This window comes from Lytechinus variegatus, chromosome 5 (assembly GCF_018143015.1).
Source record: "Lytechinus variegatus isolate NC3 chromosome 5, Lvar_3.0, whole genome shotgun sequence".
In the NCBI taxonomy this organism is placed as follows: Eukaryota; Metazoa; Echinodermata; class Echinoidea; order Temnopleuroida; family Toxopneustidae; genus Lytechinus; species Lytechinus variegatus.
The window spans coordinates 27,719,453-27,740,724 of record NC_054744.1 but is presented as its reverse complement, the minus strand read 5'-3'; positions in this window follow the sequence as shown (position 1 = coordinate 27,740,724).

Below are 21,272 nucleotides of genomic sequence, written 5' to 3'. Positions count from 1 at the left end.
AAATGTCAGGCTAGATTGTTCGCGGACGACTGTTTGTTGTATACCCCAGTCGCAAAAGAGGAAGACATGTGCAACTTGCAAGATGATCTTCGGTTGCTGGAAAAATGGCAAAGTACATGGAAAATGAGCTTCAATCCTTCAAAGTGCACCGTCTTGGCAGTATCTAAGAAGAAATCGCCTCCTCTCAGGGACTATATTTTTTGTGGACAGGTGCTAGAAAAGACAACGTCCCATCCTTATCTGGGGGTTCAGCTGGACAATAAACTAACATGGAGGGAACAAGTGGATAAAACAGATAACAAAGCCCACAAAACCCTTGGCTTTCTAAGAAGAAATCTATGGTTCTGTCCAAGGGATGTCAAAGTCATAGCCTATAAATCGTTAGTCAGACCAGTATTAGAGTACGCCACTTGTGCATGGGATCCTTATAAAGCTGATCAAATCAGAACTCTTGAAGGGGTTCAACGAAAGGCAGCCCGTTTTTGCTGTGGTGATTATAGCCGTGAAAGTAGCGTCAGTGGAATGTTAAAAGACCTCCAACTCGATACGCTGGAAAGTAGAAGGGAAAAGAACAGACTGGCAATGATGTACAAAATCCAGAATAATAATGTTGATATAAACAAAGAGGAATACATTAACTTGATCTCGACAAGAGAGACAAGGAATAATAGTGGTACTCGCATAGAAGTGCCATTTGCCCGGACAGATACTTACAAAAACTCATTCTTTCCAAGAACAATCAGAGCTTGGAATGACTTGAATCCCGATATAAAAAACAAAACATCAGTAGAAAGTTTTAGAGCAACACTCTAACCCACACGTGAGCAGCACGCTGGCGATTTGCAGATTACTGCCCTGCCGGTGTAAACTTCAGAAGGTTCAGAAGGTTTGATAATCAGCCATATCAAAATAAAGAAAAATAGCAATGGGTTGGCTAGAATGAATATCTCTTGCTTTCCCAGTGTTAATAGGCCCGTGCAGCCTAAAGTAATTGCTGCTTGTTTTTTAACCTTACTGGACATCCCACATTTGGTAAAGTACTGCCCCAAATTGGTTGGACACATAATTAACCTCGTGGTTGTAAAATTTTATAACCAATATTTAGTACAGTGTAGTAGTAGTACTACTATATGAATGAATTGGAGATTGGACTGCATATTGTGACGAATGGAAAAAAGAAAACTAATTGATTAATTTTCTTTACATTATCTTCAGTTTTATCATGTTAAAATCTTGATTTTAGTATATGCATGGACAGTTTGTATTAAATGAGCATGATGAAAAATCAGAAAAAATGTTTCCATTGTAAAGAAATTGTTTATTTTTACCTTGTTCAACATGAATCAAGTCTTTGTGTAATGATTTTGACATCTTTTTATATTCAGACAATATTAACCCAAACTACTGAATATTTCCATAAAGGTCGTACTGACAGTTATAAGATATAAGTGATTATAATTTCCACTTTTTTAAACTGTAATGATAAAAAAGTTGAATTCAGGGACAAGTAATTCATTAATGAAATGTCACGTGTTGTTTTGTTAAATTATTCCAGTTCCAATTCTCCTTTTTTTAAAAAAACGTGACCGATATTTTTTAGTTAAACCTGCTGTATTGTGCTTTATGTAAAATATATATTTTTTTTGACTGGATGTAACTAACAGTTAAGTATTATGTAAGTGATTTTTTTCTTTTACAAAAGGGACCCCCCCCCAAAAAAAAGGGGGGAAAATAAATAGAAAATAAAATACACAATGGAGAGCACAATAGGGCTTGTCCCCTCCTCCGCCCGCCCCCCTCCCCAAGGGTAAAGTCTACAAATTAGATCACGATAATAATATTGATTGTTCTAAAATGTGTGTGTGAGGGAGGGTGTGTGCGTGTGCATTGGGGAGTCCTGATATATTAGCTCGCTCGCAAAATATATATTCTGTATATTTACAATGGAGATGTCAATGGTCATGATGCGTCGCACACCTCATCAAGGCAAGGCAAAAGGAAACTATTCAGATACAAGATAAGATGGCGCTCTTTGCCCTGGTATTCAGGGGGGCGTTTCATCAATATTTTTGTCCGACAAGTTGTCAGATCTGACAACTTTCCTGGATTCTGATTGAATTGAATCCTACTCAAATACTCACCAGCTTTCGAAATGATTTTTTTTTTGCTTGCTTGCTTGTAAAATTTACATTAACGACCCCAGTTAAAAAAAAATCGTTCCCAGGGCCCTGATTATGAAAGGGTCTTTATCACGAATATGATGTTGTGTAGATCAACAATCCAAACAATTTATTGAGTAACATAGGCTTCACCGAATGATAAAAAAAATGGAGATGTCAAATTCAGTGGATGCAGCAAGATTCAGCACCGATGAACAACATATTAGTCGTTGATACGAATTACAAATGACTACACTTTATCAAGTGGATTTCAGCACAGTGAAGTTTGCATAATGGTGAATACAAAATAATGTTCAAGTTTCATCATTACCATAATATTGTTGAAGATGGCGCTCTTTGCCCTGGTATTCAGGGGACGTTTCATCAATATTTTCGTCCGACAAGTTGTCAGATCTGACAACTTTCCTGGATTCTGATTGGTTGAAAAGCACTGTTACTATAGTAACTGTCGGATAAAACGTCTGACAAGTCTTTCATGAAACGCTCCCTCGGAGCATGGAGCTAACATCTCTATGCTCGGAGTGTTCTGCCAGCAAACGCGCTGGTCTGTGACTGTTACCGTGGCAACTGTCTCTGCTGACAACTTTCATGAAACACACCTAGGACGGCGAGTGCAAGAAGTATAGACATTCGGTAGATAACAGTGGCTGCCGAACCATCTTATTTCTACCCTACCATCCGTTGTTGTGGCATGGTCCCCCCCCCCCCTTCCCCCTCCGCTTACAAACAGATCCCTGGATGAACCAAAGCCGATCACATGTAAACACGGTAGTAGTGAACTACATGCAAGTCGTTCGCGACCAAAATTGATCCCATGAAGTGATAATGGAACGAAGTGATATGACTTGTCAAACCAAATTTCTCTCTCTTTTGGGGGTGGGGGACAGATGATAATAATCATATTGGTGTGCGTTATTTCAGGAAATGTCAAAAATATTCCACTCGTTATGGCCAAGATGTATAAGTCAAGTATTTTCCCGAACTCTGGAATATTTCTTGTATTCCATTCTGAGTCATCCAATATAATATAATTATTATTTAGATGTAGGGTATTAGAGGCACATATATTTTTTTACGTCTGACGAGGTTGTTTCAAAGAGACAAAATATTAAAACTGATTTTAACGTGCATGCCTATGAAAACCATCCAATATTGAAAATATTGGACGAAATGAATATCTTTAATTTTATTTTATTTATTTTTGCATTCACATCAATATCAGAATTACAAAATCCATATATACAATATTTACAAAGGTAATACATGATTATAACAAAATGATAATAGTCGCGTAGTATAAATATTGAAAATAAATATTAACAAAAAAGATGTGTGATACATTTTTTTCAAAACAAGATTATAAATGAATGCAGGAGATCGCCATCGTGAGCAAATAGGCTTGATGATGATGGAGGCCTCATAAAAGGTACGTAATAGTTCTTCATTGATCGAGTGGGTGTTGTGCAGTTGTAGGTGCAGGTGCGGCAGAGAGCAGTTGAGATATTAAGTTTAAGAGGGGGCTGCGTAAGATGTAATAATGTTACGTTTAATATTAGCTTTCAAGGAGTAGATTATTGAACATGATTTGATATTGTCTGGAAGATTGTTCCAAATATCGGGACCGTAATGTCGAATGGATTTGTGGTTTATTAATAATTTGGGGTTAGTGAGGTGGAGGTTTCCAGATATGCGGGTTGGGTAGGAATGGACAGACCTGTTGAATCTAAACATATTATTAAAAGACTGAGGAAGTTGATTATTAAAATACTTAAACATAAATAAAGCAATTTGAATCCTATTAATATCAAAGATTTTTTATGTTTTGAGTTTGTGAAACAATGGGTCAGTATGAGCCAAGTAATGTGAGCCTATACACATACGGATAGCTCTTTTTTGTAGTTTAAATATAGAGTTTAGTTTACAAGAGCCACAGTTTGCCCAAACGATATTGCAGTATGATATATATGGAAGAACTAACGAATTGTATGATAAGAGTAAAGTTTTATGAGGAAGAAGGAATTTTAACTTTGAAATGATTCCAATACTTTTTGAAACGCACATTGCAACGTGATGTATGTGTTGGTTCCAAGACAGAAATTCATCCATAATTACACCCAAAAATTTTGAATTGGTTTTCTGTTCTAAAGGCGTACCGTCAATGTTAATGTAAATCGGTGTGTTGATATTATGAGATTGATGTCTGAAATACATAAAATGTGTCTTTTTTGTATTTAAAGAAAGTTTGTTGGCCTTATACCAGTTAGACACCTTGTGAATTTCACGATTTACTACATTGTTTAATGAATTAAGGTCTTGATGAGAATAAAATATATTTGTATCGTCAGCAAATAAGACAAATGACAAAATAGAGGAGGTTTTTATAATATCATTAATATAGAGTAAAAATAAAAGAGGACCTAAAATCGAACCCTGGGGAACACCACATTTAACTAAAAGAGAATCAGAGTCATTATTATTAAAAGTGACATATTGCCTTCGATTATTCAAGTAATCTTTGAACCATAAGAGAGATTGGCCTCGTATTCCATAATGATTGAGTTTGGAGAGTAAAATATCGTTGTTAAGAGTATCAAATGCTTTATTTAAATCACAAAAAATAACAATTACGTGTTCTTTATTTGCTATGGCATTACTTATTTTGTCATAAATTTGAAGTAAAGCCGAGTCTGTTGAATATTTTTTCCTAAAACCATATTGATTCGAATTTAGAATATTAAGTTTGTTGATAACTTTGTGAGGATTGTCTTTCTTAAAAATTGGATTGACTTTAGCTATCTTAAATCAATCTTGGAAAATGCCTTGAGATAAGGAATTATTAAATATGTGAGCCAAGGGGCTAGCAAGAGGGTGAATTATTTTCTTAAGTAAAAACATACTGATGCCATCAGACCCAATGTTGACAATTTCAGAAGGGTTTGTTGGGGTTAGAAAACGAGACTCCTGATTTGGATCCGACAGATAATTTGTAAAATGTGCATTGGGAGTATTTATTTTATTTGCTAATTCGGGTCCGATATTCGTAAAAAAAGAATTGAATGAGTTTGCATAAAGACTGGGATGAAGTATTTTAGATCCATTAAGAGTAATGTTATCATTAAGTGGGGGGGGGGGGGGTTGTACCCAAGACTTCTTTAATAATTTTCCAAGTTATATTTGTATTTCCACTGGCATTAATAGTATAGTGCAATTTTCGGGATATTCGAATCAATTTAGTTAGTTTCTTACGATATGTTTTATATGTTTTTAAGGAATTATCAGTTGGATTGCACAAAAGGGACTTATACTGTTATAGAGTCGATTGCGTGTCTGTGTTGACTTTAGTAGACCTTTTGTTATCCAAGGATTTTGGGGTTTATTACGTTGGGTTTTAGCTTTACCTAAAGGGATATTTTTCATAATAATGTTTTAATTTATTATTAAAGTGATTGTAAGCAATATTGGGATTTACTTCATCGTAAACGTCTTCCCAATCTTCTCAAAATAAATCTTGCTCTGATAGTTCTATATTTTGTTTAGATTCTTTACGATAAAAATATTCTTTTTTGGATTTTGGGTAAGATAGTTTACATTTACAAGTTAAAAATATAGGTAGGTGGTCCGAAACTTGAGAACAGAGGATCCCTCCGATAGCTTTGCTATTATGGATGTTCGAAAAAAATGTTATCAATCTGAGTTGATGAATTTAAATTAATTCTGGTGGGTTTATTAATGATAGAACGGAAGCCAAATGAGTACATCAAATTTATGAAATTAGTTGCATTATTATTATCGGTTGAGGGCAAGAAGTTAATATTAAAATCACCGAGTAGAAAAATATGTCTGTTTTCATCCCCTATTTCATAAAGAAATTGTTCTACCTAGAAATTCATTACGAAAGAGGTCTGTATTTGAATAAGGGGGTCTATAAACCAATCATATGATAATGTTATTGGAACTATTTTTTTCGATCTCTACGAACAAAGACTCTGCATGAGATAATTTTGCATCAGAACGAACTGTGAATTTAAGATTATGTGAAATATAAAAGGCAACACCGCCACCTCTTCTTTCTTTACGGTCTGTCCTTATTAAATTATAATTAGGTAGATCAAAAATATCTGAGGAATTTTCATGAAACCATGTTTCGGTTAAGCCAATTACGGAAAAGGGAAAGTTGTTTAATGAGTGTAAGAGGTTAACTGAATATTCAAAGTTCTTATTTATACTTCGTATGTTTGCATGAAAAAGTGAAATATTGTCTGAAGTATTATTAAATTTGTTTTTAAATTCTTAGGGAGTGTAATATTTGCTATCTTGCGAATTCTCAATAATAATGTCCGGGGTAAAGGTATGTGACTCAGACAGGGTGGCGTGAAAATGTAAAGTACCGGAGGTTTGGAGAGAGGTCAACTACAAGTGTGCAAGTGGAGCAGGTGATTGTGTGTGCGTGAAGGTGTGTTCATGTTTGAAAGTGGTGCTCGTGTATCAGCAATTGGAACATAATATACAAGTACAAAATGAATAAGACCCATCTTGGTCAATGATGAATAGGCAGAAAAGCAAAGCCCGACCACCAAAAAAATACAATAAAACAATTTCAGCAGCAATACTTAGAATTTACAAAGGGGGAATCGAGACAAGACATAATTAACAGAGCCTAAATTCAGCTATATTTTTCAGTCTTCTTGTAAATTTGATTCAGATCCCTCTTTCTTACTTTGTTATCTTGTATATATGTTGTAAATACGTTTTTTTCTTACCTTTTCACATTTTGTAAACGTCTGTATCGTAAGTCGATTAGTTTTTCTTTTCCTGTGTTATATTTACATGTATATCTATATAAGAGAGAAAAATAGATCGTAGCTTGGTATGCAAGGGATTTTCAGTCAGTGCATTACAGTTAAAGTCCCCTGTTAATATCAAGTTATGTGATATACTGTACACTTTTTCAACATTATTCTCAAAATTATTAAAGAAATCAACATTTGAACTTGGTGAACGATAAACAATGCCCACAAGCCAAGGTCTAGAATTTGATAATTTAATCTCAATCCACATTATCTCAAGATTATCACACTCAAGATCTTTTCTTCGAACATATAGGATATAGATGATTTTATGTAGCACCCGACACCACCACCTTGATCGTTTTTATCTTTTCTTTCCAAGGAGTAGCCCTGTATTGATAAATTCAAACTTACATTTACATCCAACCAAGTTTCTGACATAGAAAATAAATCAATGGAGTTTAAAGATAAATAATGTGATATCTGATCTACTTTATTCCTCAAACTTCGAACATTTAAATGTGAAATCGTAAGTCCCTTGTTTAGAATTCCTTTAGATATATTACAGTGACCTGGCTTCACCCGAGTTACTAGACTTGGAAACAAGTGGAGTTTGAGTATAATTAGAATGAATCTGAGAATCACTTGTGTCATGAAAAGGAAAGTCTTTAAGTGTACATTTGCTGCAGGTCCAATCGACATCACTCTCTAAATCAACAATGAAAATTCCACATTTTACATGACACCAATTCTTACATCGTATGCGCAGGTTCTTCTTCACTGAAGCATTGCATATCAAGCAAGGATATTTGATGTTTACACGAGCAGACATGGAAAGTATATATGACGTATAGTTGCAGAGTCATGCGGGAATCATTTGTCTACACATTTGCAAGAGATATTGAGCAAAGTGCATGCCTGACATACTTTCTGCTGGCGGTTTTAATCTTGTTTTAAGGGATTTTATTTGCTGTTTCTCCAACTCATTTGAAACCTCCTTGCCCAAACCAGACATCAAGCAATCACCGAACATTACAGTTCAAATTATCAATGTAGATCGAACCTTCCGTATAAAACCATTATACCCTCGACTTTACAAATCAACGTTTGTGTACTCATCGCTCTAGGTAAGAAAAATGGTGACTTTTATTTCATATTTCATCTGATATTTCGGATATATATCAGAGTATCAAGAAAAGAAACATACTTTTTTGTTATGAATTATCATTATTTCCTACATTCATTCGATTATGTTATAGGCCATGTAATGAGTTTAGTTTGGTTATAAGGGGTAGGACTTGAAAGACGTGTTTGTAAATTTTGAAAATATGAGTGGGATGTGTATTAAAGGAAAACTTTTTAAGTTTAAGGGGTCGATATTCGACAGATGACGAGCAACAGTGACCACATCTCGACATACTAGTATCCCTGCTGGAAAACAGTATCACACAGTTTGATCAGAACGTGCACAATGTGTTCATACAGTGGACTATAATGTGGAAATAATATTCAGACTGTAAAAATGCTCAAATTCAACAGTGTGAAGAATTTATTTTCACACTGAAAACACCTCGACAGTGTTACTGTTAATAGCGTGTTCACACAGTCGACTATGTGAATATGTTATTCATACTCTTGAATACTCTTCCCGATATAGATTTATGATTAACAGTACCATGAAGAAATATGTATGTGGGGGGGGGATGCAAGAAAATACACTGCAGAAACACCGGTGTTAATTTAACACCAGCCTGGTATCTATATCGGTCCTGATGGTCCACACCAGAGAGGTGTTGGAACAACACCGGCTTGGCGTTAGGCTAAAGCCCCTTTTACACCTTCACGGATGCAACACGGATCATCACGGATCTCAGTCCGTGATGATCCGGGGTGCCAAATTTGTATTTTCCTGGCATTCCCGGAGTGAGTACGGAGTTAACTGGTTATTAACACGGATATGTACGGAAAAGTACGGAGTCTACAAGGATAGGCAAGGTAGCAATAGGGATCCTGTTTGATATGCTCCCGGAGCCAACACGGAATACCCGGATGATCACGGATGTTACTGGGTCTTTACACGGACCTTACCACTTCTTGTCGCCGGCATCTTGCTAGAATGAAGTTTCGTCCCTTTTTGCAGCCACTGGAGCATGCTCGTGCTTGGTTATGAATACGGACTATTGTTCATGTACGCAAACAATACAAACATTTGACCCCGGATAAAGCCGGTATCAACAAGGATCACCAGGTTCTTACAAGGAGCCTCCCGGATGCATTCGGTAGCTACACGGATGTACAAGGAGGCTACAAGGATAAACACGGATGATTATCAGTCCGTGTACTCCGGGATGAAAAATTGAACATGTTCAATTTTTCTCCCGGACATGCCGGTACATCAAGGATGGCGCCGGATGAGTAGCCGGAGTGTACACGGTAGTCCCGGACTGTAAACGGATGACCCGGATTGACAATCCGGGAAGATCCGTGTTGCTTCCGTGAAGGTGTAAAAGGGGCTTAACACAAATTTGGCATTTAACATCGGTTTCATTCTTAACGGATGTGGTTTCAACGCTCCTCTGGTGTGGACCGATATAGATTAACACCAGCGTTTTGCAGTGTACCGATTAATGATATACATCTACAGACACACTTTGGCACCGAACCGACTCCTAAATCAACTGAAGCCATATGGAAATAACGTAAAAGTTAAAATAATCTCGAGTCAGTTTCGCCGGTGTCCCAGTCGGGGGATTTCGCACCGTGACGCAGAACGCTTTCAAGAACATAGGAGATGTATAAGTCAAGTGCCCTCCATGACATTGAGCAATAGACCATTCGTAGTTACTTCACGGACAATTTTGGTCATTTAGTTTTCATTTCCCTCATTAAGATATGCAGATTTCAAAGCAAGATATCACGTTAGCTTGCCTTACATAGTATGATGAAAAACATGAATAGACCAGGTGACTATAGAATAGCACTCAAATAAACACTTTATTATGGTTATTTGTTGCATTCCTACCTTGAATGCATATCATAACATGTTGCACAATATACTGGGCAAACTGTGAAATACCAGTCGTTCGTGGACGCATTGTTGTTTTTGTGGATGTAAATGAAAACCACAATTCAAAAGAATATATGAATAATCAAGACATCAAAGTTGGTGCTTTTCTCATTAGATTTTAAACCATCAAGGACAATTTTCAAATTTCCTGTAGAAAAAATTATGACACAAATGGATTTTCATAGTTATGATTGATTGGATCAATCATAACTCTTTATTAGACATGCGCCAGCTTTTTAATGTGAACGTTTATGCAACAAACTGGAAAACAGATAGAACTAATGAAGTAAACATATTATTTATTTGTGTTTTTATCGAACAAACATTAATATCAAATCGAATGATCACGATAATCCAAAAGTATTAAAATGGGGATCAATGCATTTAAGTGAGAAAAGAAATTGCCGTTCGGTTTTTGGGGTAATGATAATTATTATTATTTTATTTGGCATAATCACAAAAAGAACAGTCATTAAATAAGGAGTGAGATCGTCTTACAACGAGACAAATGTAAGTTGGGAAAATAGCTCTTTCATATTTAGAGAGTACGGTTGTATTCATTTTGTTTTTTTGTTCCAAAGAGTACTTATATTTAAAGATTGGAATAAGGTATGATTTCGGTTTTCGGAAGCACACGACCAAAATAATGTGCCTGCCTTGCATTTACACATGCGATGTGTCTTTTCTATGCATGTAGCGCTTGTGTTTATACTTCTGCCTCACTTTTCTATTGAGTGTGACGGGTAATATCGATTCCCATTCGTTTATGTCTCCAATTCATGTATGTCTCACAAAGGTGAAAGGAGCACAGGATTTGAAAAGAGTGATTGAATTTAGAGGGGTTTTCAGACATGTAGACGGAGGTAAACAAATTAAAGAAAAGTGGGGCAACCTGGGGCGCTTCCAATGACAAGTGGATACCAGGCACAACCAGAGAAATGCGTTAACAGGATCTATTTGTCATGATTGGGCACGTAAGTTATTTAGGGTATAGACAAACACTACAATACTGAAAAAAGGGTATAGGCCTAATATTCGCCAAGAAAGCTACGTGTTTATACGGTCAAATTTGTGAGTGTATAAAACAGATTAAAATGCTTTATAAAGGATGTACTTTTTGCCTTTACACTACCTGTTGAGAGTCTGATTTGAGGGAGGTGCGCATGGGAGGTGGGCTAAACCCAATGTACGTAAAGAAAAAGCCGACATCTGTATCATTACAATTAATATATATCGATGTACTTGTTTAGGTGGTCAATTCAGGGAATACTGAATACATATTGAAATTCGATGCCAATATTACAATCGTGGATAAATTTAATCATTCGAGTATATTTTTTCTAAAATTATGGGAAAAGACGTCAATAATTATATAAGTCTGGGCTTGCGGATTCAGGAGATGCATAATTTCAATTTGTATTGTAAAAATGCCGTTAAAACAGAAGTGTGCCACGTCCCCCCCCCCCCATTCGAAAAAGAAGACCTTTTTTTCCTTGTCAATTTTTTCCTTCAAAGCCAGTGCTTTTATGGGAGTTTAAATCATTCACAATGTCTATAATTTCTGTTTCTAGCACTGGTGCAAAAATATTGTTTTGGAAGTGAGATTTTTTTTAGATAATTTGAGAAAGTTTTTTTTTAATAGTTGGATATCTTTGGCAAAATTTGGCACAATATTTACGAAATAATCATTAAACCTTGGAGCAATCTAATTTGCGTGTGTTTTATATTATTATTATTATTGTTTATTTGGCCATAAAAACATACAAAAATTGTACAATGTAATACATAAATACAATTTGAAATTGAATAATTAAATATAGATACATAAAGTAGAAATGAAAAAGAAAAGAGTAAGAAAACGTTTTTTCCATGGGCCAGGGCTCGCAAAAGTAAAATTCAGTACTATTGCCCAGAGGCATGCGAGCCCTCATGGAAAAGCCGTTGAAGGAATATTGCACTTTCAATATATAAAATTACACATTATCAAAATTCAAATAAAACACATTGACAAACATTATTCTAAAAAGTATGTACATGTAACGCCAGGCAAGATAGAGTAAAAGAAATAAAGACGGGTATTGGGAAGAATTTGAATACCCATGCCGGACTGATTAAGGAATGTTTGTAATGCTTAACATAATATAGCACAAAAATAACTTAGATTTGTGTGAGGTACTAGAGCCCGAAAAGCAACAATGAAAGAGGAATGCCCTTATAACAGAACCCTGCATATTGATTTTCTGCATGTGAGATTTGGGGTATTTTTTATTTTTGGTTACTTTCCATGTGTCTTTGAGGTCTATTTTATGATTTCAAATTGGTTAGAGAAACAATTTTCATTGGCTCGTCGTAAAGTAGAGGTAAGGTTATTTCATATCGTTTGTATTTGTGTTCGTTAAGTATGGATGGATTTGCTTTGTATTTATAAAATAATCTGTTTTTCCTGTTTATGCAACGTAGTAGAGATTTAGCTATCCATGGTTGCCGATGTGTCTTTTTATATTGTTTGGTGTGTTAAATCATGTTAATTGGTATAAGTCTGTGTTATAAAAGGTCATGAATACACCTATGAACAACTTAAAGGCATCTTGGGGGTCTCGACCTTCTAAGACAAAAGACCAATCATAATGTTCTAAACTATTTTCAAATTTATTCATATTTTCTTGTGTAGATTTGCAGGATCCTACTGTACGTTGTGAGGTATTGTAATGTTTGTGAAAAGGAATGTGTGAGAAAACCGGAAAGTGATCTCTTATCATGTTAGATAATAATATTCCCGTCGTACAGTACATTGTGTTTCGTAGTTAGAGAAAATGTTGTTGATGAGTAAAGCAGATAGATGTGTTCGTTATTGTGGTGGGTTTGTTGATTAATGGAGTAAAGGGGTGTGAAAACAGGCAGTCCAAAAACCCTGACAAACTGAGTTTTCTTCTGCATGAAGTAAATTAATGTTAAAATTTCCCATAATAAAACAGCGTTTATCGAGGTTGATAGAGTACAAGACAGTTTGAAGAGATGTGAAAAAATCAAAATGAGGACATCCCGGAGGGCGACAAACAGTACCAATAATGATATTTTTATTTTCAGATGTAGTTATTTCTATAAAAAGGCTTTCAAATGAGGGATACATAACACTCAGATTAGTTAATACAGTGGTATTTAGATTTCTTTTAACGTATATAGCCACGCCATGGTAACAGGGCTAAGCAGCCAATCAGAATCAAGGTTGCCATGGTAGTTGCCATAATTGCAAAGTTACAACAGTTGTAAATCTTTATGAAACGTCATAGGCGGAGGGGCAGAGGATTATCTTTTGTGTTTGGGGGGGAGGACGCAACAATAGCCGCCCCCCAAAAAAAAACACAAAAGATAATCCTCTGCTCCGCCGCCAATGTGAAACGGGCCCCTGGGCCAGGATTCTTGTACGCATCTTTGTTGCCATGGTGTGACTAACACGCAGAAATGTATGTAATGTGCGTAGCAATAGGGTGTATACACTCATAAATTGGGGATTTGTGAGATGTCAATTTTGTTAGACACACACGTGCTCGATATCCTTCGCAGAGCTTTAAATAATACAAGTTCACAGTTGATTGTAGGTTCATCAGATTTATTGTTATTATATTATGTATATATATATATGTACATGTATATATATTGTAAAGAAATCGATGAAGAGAACAATGGTAGGCGTAGCTTAAATCAAGGTTCCCCAGAGCTATCTACCCTTTGGAAAAATTGGTCATGCCGAAAAAATGTCTCTGCCGGGAATCGAACCCGGCAAAAGCTGTTGTACATGAATAAATTTACACGTTTGTATTTCTTCTCCCATACGTGTACTGTATCGAAGCAATAGCTTTGATCCAGCTGAGGCATGGCGGCTTGTCATTGTTCTAAACCCACCTTCACCCGACAAAGGAAATTATAATTGGTATAGTGTCGAAAATCTGTCTATCTGACGGTCAATCGGATTGGGTTCGCCCTAGTCACTGACCCGTCTCTGTGGTCTAGTGGTTAAGTCACCGGCGTTCAAAGCTGGGGGCCCGGGTTAGATTCCCGGCAGAGACATTTTTTTCGGCATCACCAGTTTTTCCAAAGGGTAGATATAGTCTAGGAGATAGGGGGCTTTATTCAGAATTTTTGGTGGAGAAGGTTTGACAAGCTTTTCCGGGGTAAAATTGTGTGCTGATTCCAAAAATGTCAGTCTATTTGACCGTACTCACGACATTTTGGCCATTTGGGCCAATTTTTGACCAACAATGACCATTTTGACCTCTCTTTGGAAAATGGTCCCTTAACAGAATGCTTTTGTACCCACATACAATTAAAAGGGTCTATCCTAAGTAAAAATGCACCCAGATTCCAGATAAAGATGTTTCATTAGCCAATTCACAATAGAAGTGGTAATTTTGGCCATGTTTTGACCAAAAATGACCATTTTGATGATTTTTTTTCCGAAATATGTTACAAAATTAATATTGATCAGACCTGCGATTGGATGTCTTTAGAAATCCACATTTATTTTTAAAATGTGCGCTAGATCATTACAATCAATCTCATGTAATTTATTCCATCAGTTTTGACCTATGAGGGTCATTTTGGGTTCTTAAGACATAACTGACCATTCGCTCAATTTTGCATAATAAACTGTGCAAACCGGCAGGAATTTGAGGTCTTCAGCTTGTTTAATATTCTTCCCTTATAAAATGGGAATGCATTTAAAGGTCTATCTTGTGTATAAATATATGCTGATTCCAAATATATCACTATTAATGATCATATTGAAAAGCTGATGGTCATTTTGGCCACTTACGGCCCTCAAAATGACCAATAACATCAGTTCAATTTATCTATACATATTTCAATATTACCAGGATCGTTACAAGGATGTGCTGTGACACCAAATATTGATGTATTCTTTAAATTGAACATCTCGAAAGTACTTTGACCTCTTGTAACTTATTCCATCAGTTTTGACATAATGAGGGTCATTTTGGTACTTTAGACATTACTGACCATTCGCACAGTTTTGCGTAATAAACTGTTCAAATAGGCAGGAATTTGAGGTCTTCGGCGTGTATTACCTTCTTCTCTTATTAGATGGGAATGCATTTGAGGTCAAAACCTATGTAAAATTTTATGTTGATTCCAAATATATCGTTTCTAATTGCCCTATTCAACAGCTTATGGTCATTTTGGCCACTTATGGCCCTCAAAATGACCAATGACATCAATTCGGTTTATCCAAAAATACTTCAAACTACCAGAATCGTAATAAAGCGTGTGCTGTGTCACGTAACATTGGTGTATTAATCCTTTGAATTGAACATTTCAAAAGTATTTTGACCTCAAGTAACTGACCTAGGGTCATTTTGGATACTTTAGACATACAGGTACATGTAACTGACCATTCGCGCAGTTTTGCATAATAATCTGTGCAAATATGTGGGGATTTGAGGCCTTTAACGTATCTTTTCTTTTATGGAAATGCACTTAAAGATCAATCTTGTGTAAAATGTTATGTTGACTCCAAATGAGTCTTAACGACCCCATAAAACAGCGATTGGTCATTTTGGCCACCTTTTGTCCCCCAAAATGACCAATCCCATCAGTTCAATGCTTCAATTTATCAGAAAATACTTTGAATGTTACTACATTACAAGGGAGCGCTGTGACACCTACATGTATCACTTGTGTATACGAATCCTTTAAAGTGAGCATCCAAAAAGTATTTTGACCACCTTGGTCATTTTGGCCACATTGACCACTACCCAATGTGTATACTAATTAAGCCTATACCGAACATGGCGAGGAGACAATTGAGGATTGCGTTGATATTAGCATCAATTATTGTTAAATGTGAAAATTTTGAAAGTTATGGGGTGTAAATCAATGCAATGATTCCATATAAGCCAGCGTTATTGGCCTATAACTATTGGACCCATGTGGTCATGTTGATCATTTCTTTCCTCTATATGACTAGTGACCACACATTCTTTGGTTAATAAAAGGCTCAAATGTTGCTTAATATCATTATCGGCGTGAGCTACGACACCAATAATCAAGAGTATTGAAAAAATGTAATAAAACCTTCACATCGAGTACATACCGGCATACATGAGGTTGTTTGACCATGCACTTTGGTCATTTTCATGATTTCAGGCACACTGACCTCTTCGTAAATATTAACGGAAACTTCAAATATAGCGGGCAGCAAATTCAGGAATGAAATATTTCTATCATTTAATGCTAGATAGGACATATCACAAAAAAAAATCTGAAGTAGATTAATACAATGTTTCCAAATATATCAGTCTTAATGACTATTAACAAACTAGTGGTCATTTTGGTCATTTTTTATCCCTGCCATTACCAATTACAATTGCATGGATAAAAATCAAATTTTGTTGTGTATTTTGTAATAGGTATTATATCAACCATAATCAGTGACAAATCGTTTAATTCAATATGATATTATGAAAAGTACATAATCAAAATCTGACAATTTCGGTCGTTTTGGCTACTTTGACCATTTATCCAATGTGTGAATTTTGAAATAAACATGACTGAGCAGCAATTGTAGGTCTATGAAAATGCGTTCAATCCCTTTTAATTGGAAATATAAAAAATATAAAAGGCTCACCTTGAGTAAGAATTGTGCCAAATATCTTGGAACTGTCTACCGTGGCCCCTTTGGTCACTGTATGGTCCTAAATAGCCAGCAAACTTTACCTTCTTTAAAGTCAAATTATGCTGAGAATCTTTACAAAGCAAAATTGGTCACAGTGGACTCCATTAAAGGACAAGTCCACCCCAACAAAAAGTTTATTTGAATGAAAAGAGAAAAATCCAACAAGCATAACACTGAAAATTTCATCAAAATCGGATGTAAAATAAGAAAATTGTCCTATTTTAAAGTTTAGCTTAATTTCACGAAACAGTTATATGCACATCCTGGTCGATATGCAAACGAGGAGACTGATGATGTCATCCACTCACTATTTCATTTCTATTTTGTTATATGAAATATTTTAATTTTCTCCCATTTTCAAGTGGAGACAATACTTAATTCCTCCCTGAACATGTAGAATAAGCATTGTTTAATACTATATGATTCAGTCAACTTGGTCCTTATTGTCGAATATGTAAAAAATGAATTATTGTATAATTAAAACAATAAAAAAAAGAAATAGTGAGTGATGTACATCAACTGACTCCTTTGCATGACACTGAATGTGCATATCACTTTTTGTGAAAAATGAGCAAACTTTGAAATGCCATAACTTTCTTATTTTACATCTGATTTTGATATTTTCAGCGTTATGCTAATTTGATTTTTCTCTATTTATTCAAATAAATATTTTCTGAGGTGGGCTTGACCTTTAAGACTTTTTACCATCATTCATTTTGACCAACTTGGAGTTTTTGGTACAACGCTTCACAAACCTCATATTTACCCTGAATTGTTTTGAAGAAGTACTTGGTAACAAAATACATTCTATATGAGATTATTCCTTGTGCCGATTGTTGGCCACTCTATAACAATTTAGGGCAAGTTTTCCACTTTCAACTTCACCAATTATGCAAATGTGAGGTTTGCGAAACAAATTATGGCGAAGGTGGTAAAATGCATGATAGTTAAATCTATTCATGAAATTCACTTTCACCAATCGCTTTGTAATGACGCACCTTTGAATTGAGGATTAATGCCTTCATCCAGAACATACGGGGAATTGCAGTGACCAATGGGGCCACATTAGACCGTAGTTAGGTATTTTGAAAAATAAAATACTCAAGGTGAGCTTGTAATATTTCCAATCAAATGGGATTGAATGCATTTGCATAATTACTCCACAGTCATGTTTATTTACTGCTAAAGTTATACATTACATGTATATGGTCAAAGAGGCTAAATGGTCGCAACATTTTGATTACGTACTGTTAGTAATATTATATTGAAATCAATAAGTATTTTGTCACTTATTATAATTGATATAACACATCTTATTAACAACACAGAGCAACAGCAACATTTAAATCCTTTTGATATATTCAAATGTCATTGGTCATTGTCGGGGCTAAAAGAGACCAAAATGACCACTAGCTCATAAATGGTCATTAAGACTGATATATATCGAATCATTGAATTAATCTACTAAAGAAAGTTTAGGGTTATGTTCCAACACTGAATGATGCTAAAATATCACATTCCTGAATTTGCTGTCCCATATATGTGACGTTTCTATTTACATTTACTATGTGGTCAAGGTGGCTAAAATCATGAAAATGACCACAGTGCATAGTCAAAAACCTTATGTATGCTCGATGTAAAGGACTTTATCACTTTTATCAACACTCTTCGCTGATTATTGGAAGTTCTTGCTGATAATGATACTGACCAACATTTTAGCCCTTTTTGAATCATCAAAGCATGAGTGGTCTCCGGTGAGGAAAAAGTGGTCAAAATGACCACAGGGTCTAATAGTTAGGCCAATAACATTGGACTATGTGGAATCATTGTACTGATTTCACCCAAAAACTTTCAAACTGTCCCCATTTAACAATAATTGATGCGAGTATTAACGCAATCCTGAGCGTCTCCTCATCATGTTCGCTACAGGCTGAATTAACATTCACATTGGGCAGGGGTCAAGCCCAGGGGTCAAGGTGGCCAAAATGACCAAGGTAGTCAAAATACTTTGGGGATGCTCAATTTCAAGGATTCATGCACCAATGTCAGGTCCCACAGCACACTCTTGTTACGATTCTGGTAACATTCGAAGTATTTTTTAGAAATTGAACTGATGTCAATGGTCATTTTGAAAGCCATAAGTGGCCAAAATGACCATAAGCTGTTGAATAGGGCAATTAGAAATGATATATTTGGAATTGACCTTAAATGCATTCCCATCTAATAAGAGAAGAAGATAATACACGCTGAAGACCTCAAATTCCTGCCTATTTGAACAGTTTATTACGCAAAACTGTGCGAATGGTCAGTATTGTCTTATCCAAAATGACCCTCATATGTCAAAACTGATGGAATAGGTTACAAGAGGTCAAAATACTTTTGAGATGTTCAATTTAAAGAATTAATACATCAATATTTGGTGTCACAGCACATCCTTGTAACGATCCTGGTAATATTGAAATATTTTTAGATAAATTGAACTGATGTTATTGGTCATTTTGAGGGCCATAAGTGGCCAAAATGACCATCAGCTTTTCAATATGATCATTAATAGTGATAAATTTGGAATCAGCACAAAATTATACACAAGATAGACCTTTAAATGCATTCCCATTTTATAAGGGAAGAATATTAAACAAGCTGAAGACCTCAAATTCCTGCCGATTTGCACAGTTTATTATGCAAAACTGAGCGAATGATCAGTTATGTCTTAAAGCCTGTGTATAGCTTTGGTAAAGGGTCAATAATGTGATTGATAATCGAATATCATATATGACAGTCTTACTGAAGCGTAGAGACCGTTAGATATTTTTCCAACTGCACTTCTCTGAGAAAATTTCAAATATTCATTCAAATCTTGGATATATAGCGCCCTCTCTCGGCGATGCTTGTTTTAAATTAAAAAATGGGCATTCAAGCACTTATCTTATGAATTTATTGATTAGATATCCAAAAGTTACAAAGAACATATCTTGAAAGTTTCAGCCCATTCCATGATTTGAAATAGGATTTAATTGAAAGACAAAAACACACAGATATTTTAATTTGATCGGGTGACCAGATCAAGTTAAATTTCCATGTAAAATCGCAAAATTTATCCTGTAAAACACATTTTCATTTCATATCCTCCACATTATAACTGTTATAGGGCATATCCATTCATATTATCTAGCAATGAATTGGAATAGTGATAGGTGCATTTTGGTGGATTTACCAAAACTATACACAAGCTTTAAGTACCCAAAATGACCCTCATAGGTCAAAACTGATGGAATAAATTACATGAGGTTGATTGTGATGATCAAGCGCACATTTTAAAAATAAATGTGGATTTCTAAAGACATCCAATCGCAGTTCTGATCAATATTTGTAACATATTTCGGACAAAAAATTCATCAAGGTTGTCATTTTCGGTCAAAACATGGCCAAAATGACCACTTCTATTGTGATTTGGCTAATGAAACCACTTTATCTGGAATTTGGGTGTATTTCTACTCAGGATAGACCCTTTTAATTGGATGTGGGTACAAAAGCATTCTGTTAAGGGACCATTTTCCAAAGAGAGGTCAAAATGGTCATTGTTGGTCAAAAATTGGCCAAAATGTCGTGAATACGGCCAATAAGACTGACATTTTTGGAATCAGCAGACAATTTTACCCCGGATAAGCTTATCAAACCTTCCCCACCAAAAATTCTGAATAAAGCCCCCTTATCTCCTAGACTAATAGCTCTGGGGAACCTTGATTTAAGCTACGCCTACCATTGTTCTCTTCATCGATTTCTTTTAAATAAAAAAGAGTTGCCAAAAGCTGTTGTACATGTATAAATTTACACGTTTATATATATATATATATTGTGTAAAGAAATGGATGAAGAGAACAATGGTAGGCGTAGCTTAAATCAAAGTTCCCCAGAGCTATCTACCCTTTGGAAAAATTGGTGATGCCGAAAAAATGTCTCTGCCGGGAATCGAACCCGGGCCTCCAGCTTTGAACGCCGGTGCCTTAACCACTAGACCACAGAGACGGGTTAGTGGTTAGGCCGACCCTGATCCAATTGACCGTCAGATAGACAGATTTTCGACACCATACCAATTATAATTTCCTTTGTCGGGTGAAGTTGGGTTTTGAACAATGACAAGCCGCCATGCCTCAGCTGGATCAAAGCTATGCTTTGATACAAAGCTAGTGCTTTGATACAGTACACGTATGGGAGAAAGTATACAAATGTGTGTGAAGCTATACATGTACAACAGCTTTGGCAACTCTTTTTTATTTAAATATTGTGTAAAGAAATGGATGAAGAGAACAATGGTAGGCGTAGCTTAAATCAAAGCCTCCAGCTTTGAACGCCGGTGCCTTAACCACTAGACCACAGAGACGGGTTAGTGGTTAGGCCGACCCTGATCCAATTGACCGTCAGATAGACAGATTTTCGACACCATACCAATTATAATTTCCTTTGTCGGGTGAAGTTGGGTTTTGAACAATGACAAGCCAAACTTTGATTTAAGCTACGCCTACCATTGTTCTCTTCATCCATTTCTT